We start from the raw sequence: 12,032 nt of genomic DNA, 5'->3' as shown, positions 1-12,032 counted from the left end.
GAAGCCTCGGGGGTAAACAAATAATTCTCAGAAAATCCTTTTCACCAAAAGTCCTGGCAGCACCCCAGGCAAAAACTATAGTACCCCATTATAATAGTCCGCCCGGCACCACTGGGCTCTGTCCTGCGTCGGATCTCTCAGGCTTTGGTTATAAACAGAAATGACAAAACTATGTCTTTTTTGGAAGCGGAAAATCCAATGAGATTTTCCAGAGGAATTTGCGTTGCTTGTTCTGTTTGTTTTGGGGTTCTTTTCTTGAAGCGTTATTGAAGTATTCTCTCCTTATGGTCTTTTGCAGCCTGTGACAGTGTCGAGTTTGGAGAAGCTTCCATGAGAATCCGCCTCACAGAAGTGACGTTAATTATTATTATTTTTTATTTTGTACAGTGAGGTTTTTAATGTTTAGTCAGAAAAACTCCCAAAATAATTCACAATATGAACAGCCGTGTGGATATTCCACAGCAATGAATATGAGGAGTAGTCAGAGTATCTGAAGCAGTTTTTTACGTGGATTTTGGAGCGGATCTGACACAATATCCATGTAGAAAACTGTGTGTGAACTTCGCTCAAGGTAGATAATAAAGAGGTTGTCTCCACGTTGATGTTCAGCACCCCGATCCCCATCCTTCCGACTTCTGGTTGCCGGGTGGCCGATGCTGTGCTGCTTGATTGACAGGTCAGACATGTGGCAATGTCGCATCGCTGAACCCAAATGGTGCGCCCTCCGATGCTGACACATGAGGCATCTTTACCGCTGCAGCCCCGGAGAGTGCAGGGTACTAAATCCGGGCAGCCTCAAATCAGTGTGTACAAGCTCTATAGAAAACAGCTTGGAAGCGCTGCACTCCTAGCACAGCAGTGGCCGGTAACCTAGGCAACGAGCAGTAAACAAAACTAAAATTCCTCCTCTCCTTGAGAATGAAAAGGATTTTTTAAAAACAAGTAAATCACAAAGCTGCTGCTTTTTATAAACAATTCTTCCCATTGATGAGGTCACTTTTATTGGGCGGCTGCTACTAGAGAACAAATGGCGTTTCCACCTGTCATTGACTCCCTTTACATGTGGTAATTAAGCGCCAGCAATAACCCCGCGGGTACAGCACATTACGGCCATATACGGAGATGACACGGCCTCTCTGCTCGCTGCCTTGTTACGGTGCACCCCTCCGCTATGCGCTTGGTATGGTCCCGGGTATAAATGCGCACTGCTCCGCCCCCTGGACGCTGTAGTGGCAGCTGTCGGCTGTGAGGTGCAGCAGTCATGGCTTCTTGGAGGTTTCTCAGCTCGTCCGTCGCGCTGTGCCCCGGAGTGCAGGGACCGTGTGCCGCAGCCGACCATGCGTCAGAGCCATGAGCGCTGGAGGTGGGTATGACAGCCATGGTGGACAGTGGCCGCCTCCTGTGTGTGGTGTGAGGACTGCTGTGTATTACTAGGTGTGAGGCTGGAGTGTGCGGTGTCCCCTGTGAAGGGCATAGGACGGGACAGTGTACGTGACTTTGCAGCAGTGTAGTAATGTGCGCCGCCCATCAGCAGGTACTCACTGCTCCAGTGACAGCAGGTGACACCCAGGACTGTGACCGTGTGCACGGGGTCTGCCAAGCCCCTGCACAGGTTACACTTCCACTACTGTACCCTCTGTACAGACTGAATTGTCACACAGCTCGGCTGGCTATTGTCCTCTTTTATCAGCCACTTTCAGGTCACTTTGTTTTTTCTTTGTAGTATTCTTGCTATGATCTGTCCTTTTTGTGTCTTCTGTTTAGGTATCCCCACTGATGAGGAGCAGGCGACGGGCCTGGAGAGGAAAGTCCTGAACGCTTTGAAGAAGGGAGAGGTATATGACATAATTAACGAAGATAATTAAGACTGAAATGTACAACTGGGGGCGTTAGAGTGCTGCTCCCCCCCCCCCCTCCGTTAGAGTGCTGCTCCCCCCCCCTCCGTTAGAGTGCTGCTCCCCCCCCCCCTCCGTTAGAGTGCTCCCCCCCCCCCTCCGTTAGAGTGCTGCTCCCCCCCCCTCCGTTAGAGTGCTGCTCCCCCCCCTCCGTTAGAGTGCTGCTCCCCCCCCCTCCGTTAGAGTGCTGCTCCCCCCCCCTCCGTTAGAGTGCTGCTCCCCCCCCCTCCGTTAGAGTGCTGCTCCCCCCCCCTCCGTTAGAGTGCTGCTCCCCCCCCCCTCCGTTAGAGTGCTGCTCCCCCCCCCTCCGTTAGAGTGCTGCTCCCCCCCCCCTCCGTTAGAGTGCTGCTCCCCCCCCTCCGTTAGAGTGCTGCTCCCCCCCCTCCGTTAGAGTGCTGCTCCCCCCCCTCCGTTAGAGTGCTGCTCCCCCCCTCCGTTAGAGTGCTGCTCCCCCCCCTCCGTTAGAGTGCTGCTCCCCCCCTCCGTTAGAGTGCTGCTCCCCCCCCTCCGTTAGAGTGCTGCTCCCCCCCCTCCGTTAGAGTGCTGCTCCCCCCCCTCCGTTAGAGTGCTGCTCCCCCCCCTCCGTTAGAGTGCTGCTCCCCCCCCCTCCGTTAGAGTGCTGCTCCCCCCCCTCCGTTAGAGTGCTGCTCCCCCCCCCTCCGTTAGAGTGCTGCTCCCCCCCCTCCGTTAGAGTGCTGCTCCCCCCCCTCCGTTAGAGTGCTGCTCCCCCCCCCTCCGTTAGAGTGCTGCTCCCCCCCCCTCCGTTAGAGTGCTGCTCCCCCCCCTCCGTTAGAGTGCTGCTCCCCCCCCCTCCGTTAGAGTGCTGCTCCCCCCCCCTCCGTTAGAGTGCTGCTCCCCCCCCCTCCGTTAGAGTGCTGCTCCCCCCCCCTCCGTTAGAGTGCTGCTCCCCCCCCTCCGTTAGAGTGCTGCTCCCCCCCCCTCCGTTAGAGTGCTGCTCCCCCCCCTCCGTTAGAGTGCTGCTCCCCCCCCCTCCGTTAGAGTGCTGCTCCCCCCCCTCCGTTAGAGTGCTGCTCCCCCCCCCTCCGTTAGAGTGCTGCTCCCCCCCCTCCGTTAGAGTGCTGCTCCCCCCCCCTCCGTTAGAGTGCTGCTCCCCCCCCCTCCGTTAGAGTGCTGCTCCCCCCCCCTCCGTTAGAGTGCTGCTCCCCCCCCCTCCGTTAGAGTGCTGCTCCCCCCCCCTCCGTTAGAGTGCTGCTCCCCCCCCCTCCGTTAGAGTGCTGCTCCCCCCCCTCCGTTAGAGTGCTGCTCCCCCCCTCCGTAGAGTGCTGCTCCCCCCCCCCTCCGTTAGAGTGCTGCTCCCCCCCCTCCGTTAGAGTGCTGCTCCCCCCCCCTCCGTTAGAGTGCTGCTCCCCCCCCCTCCGTTAGAGTGCTGCTCCCCCCCCTCCGTTAGAGTGCTGCTCCCCCCCCCCCTCCGTTAGAGTGCTGCTCCCCCCCCCTCCGTTAGAGTGCTGCTCCCCCCCCTCCGTTAGAGTGCTGCTCCCCCCCCCCCTCCGTTAGAGTGCTGCTCCCCCCCCCTCCGTTAGAGTGCTGCTCCCCCCCCCTCCGTTAGAGTGCTGCTCCCCCCCCCTCCGTTAGAGTGCTGCTCCCCCCCCCCTCCGTTAGAGTGCTGCTCCCCCCCCCTCCGTTAGAGTGCTGCTCCCCCCCCCTCGTTAGAGTGCTGCTCCCCCCCCCCTCCGTTAGAGTGCTGCTCCCCCCCCCTCCGTTAGAGTGCTGCTCCCCCCCCCCTCCGTTAGAGTGCTGCTCCCCCCCCCCTCCGTTAGAGTGCTGCTCCCCCCCCCTCCGTTAGAGTGCTGCTCCCCCCCCCTCCGTTAGAGTGCTGCTCCCCCCCCCCTCCGTTAGAGTGCTGCTCCCCCCCCCCCCTCCGTTAGAGTGCTGCTCCCCCCCCCTCCGTTAGAGTGCTGCTCCCCCCCCCCTCCGTTAGAGTGCTGCTCCCCCCCCCCTCCGTTAGAGTGCTGCTCCCCCCCCCTCCGTTAGAGTGCTGCCCCCCCCCCCCCTCCGTTAGAGTGCTGCTCCCCCCCCCCTCCGTTAGAGTGCTGCTCCCCCCCCCTCCGTTAGAGTGCTGCTCCCCCCCCCCTCCGTTAGAGTGCTGCTCCCCCCCCCCTCCGTTAGAGTGCTGCTCCCCCCCCCCTCCGTTAGAGTGCTGCTCCCCCCCCTCCGTTAGAGTGCTGCTCCCCCCCCCTCCGTTAGAGTGCTGCTCCCCCCCCCCTCCGTTAGAGTGCTGCTCCCCCCTCCGTTAGAGTGCTGCTCCCCCCCCCTCCGTTAGAGTGCTGCTCCCCCCCCCTCCGTTAGAGTGCTGCTCCCCCCCCTCCCGTTAGAGTGCTGCTCCCCCCCCCGTCCGTTGGAGTGCTGCTCCCCCCCCGTCCGTTGGAGTGCTGCTCCCCCCCCCGTCCGTTGGGAGTGCTGCTCCCCCCCCGTCCGTTGGAGTGCTGCTCCCCCCCCGTCCGTTGGAGTGCTGCTCCCCCCCCCGTCCGTTGGAGTGCTGCTCCCCCCCCGTCCGTTGGAGTGCTGCTCCCCCCCCCGTCCGTTGGAGTGCTGCTCCCCCCCCGTCCGTTGGAGTGCTGCTCCCCCCCCCGTCCGTTGGAGTGCTGCTCCCCCCCCCGTCCGTTAGAGTGCTGCCCCCCGTCCGTCCGTCCGTTAGAGTGTGTCTAGGACAAGGCTGAGCCATGTTCACACACTTATATCTTACTCCTTGTGTTTACTGTTTGTTTTTTTACAATTTTCTTGTATTGTGCCAAGTAGTGGATAAACCCTCCTTACTATATCCCTCAGTGTAAAATGGAAACAAACTCCCCTCCTGTGCGGGTGCCATTCTAGCAATGTGAGTGCTGGGTCTCCCTGGTTTCCCATGATATTTGTATACCGTGTGAGTGCTGCAGCCAGTCTGCTGCTAATGGGCCACTGTTCTCACACTTTCCTCTGATGTCCAAAGTTCATCTCCAGGAAGTGTTGAGCGAAGCAGCCTGTTAGTGGCTGCTGATTATTCCATATGGGACCGGGAGATCTATTGCTGACACTGTTGGAACGACGCTGGTGTGGAAGGGGAGTTTGTTTTATACCGGGTAATACAGCCTTTAAGAAAGGGGTTGTCAAGTCTTGAACAAACCTTTTTAATATCCTTGTGTGTTTAGAGGAACAAACATTGGCTTTGCCCACTTCTCAAAGTTGTCTAAGCTGGCTGGGACACACATGTGTCAAGAAACTATTTGCTTTCAGCAACGAAAAGTTGTGCAAAAAGCGACATTCCAATCGGTTTTACAGTAGAAACCTGGTGACACTTGATGAGTCTGGGACAAAGTGAAACTGGCTGAAGAGGGGTCCCCGTCTTCAGATGCATCTGTAGGTCTTGTGCTTGTGATGTAAAGTTTGGGTCCTGGTGGCATCCCCTATACTTTATTGGTGTAGCTGCTAGTCACACCCTGGTGTATATGGGGCATTATTAGTGACCTGCTAGACAGTCTAGCCACAGGGAACACACATCTGGTCACTTCTGTGTTCTGTAGTCATGCTTCCCAGGTCCTATTTCTTGGCGCTTTTTTATTTAATCCCTTATATAGCGCCTTTAATTCCAAAGCACTTTACCGACATTATCATCACTGTCCCCATTGGGGCTCATAATCTAAATTCTCTATCAGTATGTCTTTGGAGTTTGGGAGTAAATTGGAGGAAACCCACGCAAACACAGGGAGAACACACAAACTCCTTGCAGATGTTGTCCTTGGTGGGATTTGAAGCCAGGACCCTATAACAGAGTGGGGAACTAGGAGAAACTGGATACTTTTTCCAGCATATAAGACAGGATGGGATATGTAGTCTAGGATGATGGCAGTATCCACAAATAGGCATGAGAAGAATTTTTTTTTTTATTATTTATTTATTTTACTATGAACTAAAAACTAACAGGCAGGTAGTTGCTAACTGCCTGTCTGTGCCTGGTGTCTGTCTCTGCCAGCACAGAGCGGTCACAGACTGCTCCTGCTGGTGATTCAGCGGCTTCCATGGACGTCTTGTCAACAGAGCAGCTTCTTCTCTTCTGCTCTGTTGACAGCCAGCTTCCTGCTGCCTAACTGCGGAGAGCCAGCTGTCAATCAGTATGACTGTAGTTGGATAAAGCAGGCAGGTAGTTGTCTCTGTTTGCAACTACCTGCCTGTTAGTTTTTAGGCCCAAAGTAAAAATAAAATGGCCCTGGACAACCCATTTAATGATACTTTGGCAGCATCGTTTAATAACGTTGTTCTACTTTGCTTCTCACTGTGAAGGACTCCAAACATCTGTCATGTGGCAACAACTCAAGGGGTAATGCCACCAGATTACTTTTTTTACGTTCTTTCTCATGCACCCTCTCCACAGGTCCTCAGTGCATATGGATGTCATAAAGCAGAATGGGGTTGCTAACCATGTACCCATCACTTTAGACATCATAGTGGGGAGGAAGGGTTTCTCCTGCTGTTGACATACTTTGGCCTCCATTACATTGATCACTGCTGGCAGGAGTATTATAATAAGTTTGTCCTACGACAGCTTCTTTCCAGACCTTATTATAAAATGGTGTTCTTGCTTCAACACACGGTAAATAGTGCAGGTCTGAGATTAGGCAATGTACTGTATAGCTGTGCATGGGATCTATTGTGCTGATTTCAGAGGATCAACCGTGTAAGTACAGCAGTGCCTATCAGGAGTTTCAGGCCTTGTTCCAGTTATTCCTTTGTTTCCAGGAGAAGTAAAGCAAATGACCGACCTCTTATACAAATGTGGATTAAGGTCAAAGTCCATAATGAGTCCTTTGCAGGAATCTCTCAGTGTATCTGGATTCATGACAAGACATTGCTAAATTATTTTGTTCAATGTCTTTAAATAAACGTTTCTGTGTTCTTTACATATACAGGTGCATCTCACAAAATTAGAATATCATCAAAAATTTAATTTATTTCAGTTCTTCAATACAAAACTGAAACTGATATATATATAGTCATTACAAACTTAGTGATCTATTTCAAGTGTTTATTTCTTTTAATGTTGAATATGGCTTACAGCCAATGAAAACACAAAACTCATTATCTCAGTAAAGTAGAATAATTAACAATAAACACCTGCAAAGGCTTCCTAAGCGTTTACAAGGGTCCCTTAGTCTGTTTCAGTAGGCTCCACAATCATGGGGAAGACTGCTAACTTGACAGATGTCCAGAAGGCAGTCACTGACACACTCCACAAGGAGGATAAGCCACGAAAGGTTATTGCTAAAGAAGCTGGCTGTTCAGAGTGCTGAATCCAAGCATATTAATGGAAAGTTGAGTGGAACGAAAGTGTGTAGAAAAAGGTGCACAAGCAATCGGGATAACCGCAGCCTTGAAAGGATTATTAAGAAAAGGCCGTTCAAAAATTTGGGGGAGGCTCACAAGGAGTGGACTGCTGCTTGAGTCATTGCTTCAAGAGCCACCACACACAGACCTATCCAGGACATGGGCTACAAGTGTCGCATTCCTTGTGTCAAGCCACTCATGACCAATAGACAGCGCCAGAAGCGTCTTACCTGGGCCAAGGAGAAAAAGACCTGGACTGTTGCTCAGTGGTCCAAGGTGGTGTTTTCAGATGAAAGTAAAATTTGCATTTCATTTGGAAATCAAGGTCCCGGAGTCTGAAGGAAGAGTGGAGAGGCCACAATCCAAGCTGCTTGAGGTCTAGTGTGACGTTTCCACAATCAGTGATGGTTTGGGGAGCCATGTCATCTGCTGGTGTAGGTCCACTGTGTTTTATCAAGACCAAGGTCAGCGCAGCCGTCTGCCAGGAGATTTATTGCACTTCACGCTTCCCTCTGCTGATAAGATTTTTGGAGATGGAAATTTCATTCTCCTGCAGGACTTGGTACTTTTGGCAGTGTGGACAGGTGCCAATACCTGGTTTACAAACAACAGTATCCCTGTGCTTGATTGGCCAGCAAACTCGCCTGACCTTAACCCCATAGAGAATCTATGGGGTATTGTCAAGAGGAAACATTTTTCATGCTGTTAAAGTATTCTAATTTACTGAGATAATGACTTTTGTGTTTCTTTGGCTGTAAGCCATAATCATCAACATTAACCGAAATAAACACTTGAAATAGATCATTCTGTCTGTAATGACTTTATATAATGAGTTTCACTTTTGTATTGAAGAACTGAAATAAATAAATTTTGATATTCTAATTTAGTGAGATGCACCTGTAAGTGGTATAACATTTACAACTCATTTTGTCTTTTTAAGGATCCTTTTAACGTCCTCAAGCCAAAATCCTATGCATGAACCAAAGAGAATCCACACATTGTGCCGTCAGTCAATAAGCAGAGACTTGTGGGCTGCAGATGTAAGTTTCTTTGCTACACGTTTCATTTCAGTGTAAAACTTATAGAAAAGGTGATTAACCCCTGAAAGCTGTACAGATTGGTCATGAGCACATGTCACTTTGGGCTGTGTGCCAGATATGTACACCATGCCAATTAACCCATCAGATACCACTGTCAATCACAACAGCAGCATCTAAGTGGTTAAAAGGGAGAATACTCCCTCTTTAACACTATCTGCTCATCGCGATTGTAATTGTGGGTGCCAATAGTTTGCATTGCACCCCGAGGTCATCAGATGACCTCGGGGTACAGTGGCCTGTTGGACCCTTTTTATGGCAGTGTCTAACAGACTGAGTCAGTGAAAATCTAACGGGTCTCATGCACTGTATTGTGAGTACTACGTGAGTACTGCAGTGTATGGGACCAGGAATTGGTGAGAAATGTTCATGTTCCACAGTGGTACTAGGTTAAAGTAAAAGGATTAAATAAAATGCTTGTATTAAATATAGTATAATTACTCTTAACTTTCCCACAAAGAAAAAGCCCCCACCTAGCTCTTGTGGTAAAAAATAAGTTTCAGCTTTTAGAATATGGCGATGCAAAAACAAATTAATGTTGTAAAATATTGTTTTTAGTGTGCAGAAGTAGCAAAGCATAAAGAGCTAAAACTGGTATCGTTATAATCATACTGAACCAAACAATAAATCATTCTTACTACTAATAGCTTTCACCGCACAGTGAACCACATAAAAATATATAAAATTAATAACTGAATTGCTGTTTTGTGTTTTTTTGTTCATCCTGCATCTGTGTAAAAAGTGATCAAAAGAATGTTCTGTATCCCAAAATGGTACTTAAAAAGGATCCAACTCCACCTGCAAAAATAAGCTCTCGTACAGCTCTTGGCCAGATGAGTTGTTGGTCTCAGAATGTAGACCAAAATTTTATTTATAAATCTGACATTGCTGTAAATGTATTGAACATTATAATAAAGCAGTCTTATCACTTATACCACACGAAAATTGCGTAAAATTTAAAAACTATTCTTTTACTGCTGTTTTTGTTCATTCTGATTCCCAATAATCTGAATAAGGCTCGGTTCACATTTATCCTGCGCTCTCCACTGAGCACTTGCGTCTGGGTTTCAGTGTAAATTCCCCAAAAAATGTGATTCAGATAGAACCCCCGACTGAACCACTCGCTATAATGAGGCAGGTGGTCACTTTGGACTCCGTCTGGTCTGTGTTCCGCCAATGTCCCATCAGTTTAGGTGTCTTTTTAGCGCACAAGTGTGGGTGACCACTGTTCTGTGCATGTCTCAAGATGGATACCACCGGAACAGATGCCAAACTGAGTCCAAAGTGTCTCCACCTGCCTCATTATGGAGAGCGGTTGCATTGGGGGGTTTCATCTAAATCACATTTTTGTAGGATTTACACGGAAACTCCAGCGTAAGTGCTTAGTGTAGAACACAATAATATGATCCCAGCCTTCTATTGAAAACAAGTAATGTCCCCCAAAATATTACCAATAAAACCCTAACTTAGACCTGAGTGGAGTTTTGTGCAGGATATCTATCACTGGAAACATAGGGGGTCCCACGTTACTGGTAGAACAAAGACTCTTGAAAAGCGATGGATCCCAACCTCTCAAATAAAATCCAGTGAAATCTGTGCTTCCAAATTCCCCTCCTTCTGAGCCCCCCCCTATGCCTAAACCACAGTAAGCAGCCACATGTTTGGCATTATTGTAGCTGGGAGAGTGCACTTAACAATTTACGGGGTGTATGTCTCCATAAGCTCCAGCTGGGCACAATATATGGGGCTACTACACTGTATGGGGGCACAATGTATGGGCATTTAAGTGGCAGATTTGCAATTCACAAGGGGAAAAAAGCCTGGCGTGTATGTTGCAAAGCAAACTCCTGTGGGGCCAAAATAGTTACTGCAGCTGTAGATGAATTCATTGAAAGGTGCAATTTCTAAAATGGGGTCATTTTGTGGGTTTTTCTATTGACACCTTCGGGTTCCGCAAATGTCACCTGCAAAATTTGTGCACCAAATAGCGCTCCTTCCTTCTCAGCCCTGATTTGTGGCCTAACAGTAACTTCTGATGACATATGGGGCATTGCTGCATTTGGGAGAAATTGCTCAATAAATTATGGGGTCCAGTTTCACCTAATAACTCTTGTGTAAATGACAAACTTTCAGCTAATAAAAAATGTACAGTTCTACCACTAAAATGTTAGTTCCATGTCCCCATATCGCAAAATTCTGCGTTTTAAAAGCCAAGGAGCGCTCCTTCCCATCCGATCCCTCCGTGTGCTCAAATAGCAGTTTACACCCCCATATGGGGTACTACCACGTTTAGATATAATGGTCATACATCTAGAATAATGTACAAGACCATAAACTCACAGAATCCGCTCAGTTTGTAGTAGTACAATAAATTCAAGCACTGAAACATAAACTTTTATCATTTTCTTTCTTCCAGGTGAAGAAGATAATTCTCAAGTTATCTGGTTCTGGGCCCATGATGGGCAGGTAAATCGCTGCCCACAGTGTGGCTCTCACTACAAGGTTGTCCTTTATGAGTTTCCACACTGAAGAGGACTTGTATTACTATTGACAGCCATATGTTAAAGTTAAAAAATCTTTTATTAAATACTTGATATATTGTAATGTGTTTTATTTTTCATTAGCATTGGTCGTGCATACAGAACAATGCTTAACAAAGCTAACGTTCTCCCATCCTTTGAATTGGAGTTGACAAAGGTCTGTAAGAATTTGGCAGTTTGGATGGGCAAGATGCGTTCTGTAGTCTGGATCTCCACTCTGGCTTCCACTAGTGGCTTCTGCAGGATAAATTATAGGAGTGGTTCGAAACTAATAAGGATTTTAATCCTAAATGTCTTTCTATTGTACTAATCTAATCGCTCTTCTAATTGACTTTAAGAAGTCACTGCTGTTCCCTCTTTAGTCTAACTTTTTTTTACCTACTTTGTTTTTGATGACCTTTTTTGAGACTCCCCAGAATCTCCTAGTTATCTGGGAGCCTTGGCTTGGTCACTGCCGCAGCCCCTGTCTCCACCCTGAAACACGGAGTCATCATTGACATCAGTTTCAGGGGTAGGGTTATTCCCTGCTGTACGGAGCATGTGACGGTTGTCCATTCTGACTCTGTATGAGCTTCCTTGTCACTGTGTAGTACTTTAAGTGCACACAGTGTGCTCCCTCGCTAGCCCTAATGGGAAGAGACTAGCCGACAAGAGTGCACTTGGTGTGCATTGTAAGGTGAGGGACATGCAGAGTACAGCAGGGACTGCCCACCCCCTGAAGCGGATGTCACGGACTCTTCATTTCAGGGTGGAGATGAACTGTAGCAGTGACCGCTGCCCTTGATGTCCTGTTTGAGTATCCCATCATGCACTGTGGATTATCAAATGAAATGTAATCAAAGTGGGAGTAGGTAAAGAAAAACTGTTAAAGGGAGTTTCTAATTACAATTTTAGATAAGCTATTAGAATCTTACTACATAAAGAGCTTAATGTTGAGGTGAGTCTGAGAAAAGAATCAGCTGACGGTGGAGCCATGTTGTTGTAGATGATGACAAAAGGGAGTGTTTTCCTATTGAATTTTTAAACGGCTTAACCCTGTCAGCCATGCCAAGTCGTTGCCTTATCCTTAAAGGGATCGAGCCACCATAAAGAATACAGTTAACCAACCAGAAAAGGTAGAAATAAATAATTTTGTTATTTAGAGATTCAAAATTATGCTTCATTCAAAAGATACCAAGCTTTTT

The 12,032-nt window shown here is 48.9% G+C and overlaps 1 pseudogene; it reads left to right on the top strand.

Moving 5' to 3' along the window:
- The first annotated feature begins 946 nt into the window (after positions 1–946).
- Positions 947–10,912, top strand: LOC141240291 (cytochrome c oxidase subunit 5B, mitochondrial-like; annotated as a pseudogene).
- The last annotated feature ends 1,120 nt before the right edge of the window (positions 10,913–12,032 follow it).

The sequence above is a fragment of the Phyllobates terribilis genome, unplaced genomic scaffold (assembly GCF_046119375.1).
Source record: "Phyllobates terribilis strain yellow unplaced genomic scaffold, ASM4611937v1 Scaffold_810__1_contigs__length_643294, whole genome shotgun sequence".
NCBI classification, from domain to species: Eukaryota; Metazoa; Chordata; class Amphibia; order Anura; family Dendrobatidae; genus Phyllobates; species Phyllobates terribilis.
The sequence above is the reverse complement of the archived record's forward strand: the minus strand, read 5'-3'. Positions and strand labels throughout refer to the sequence as shown.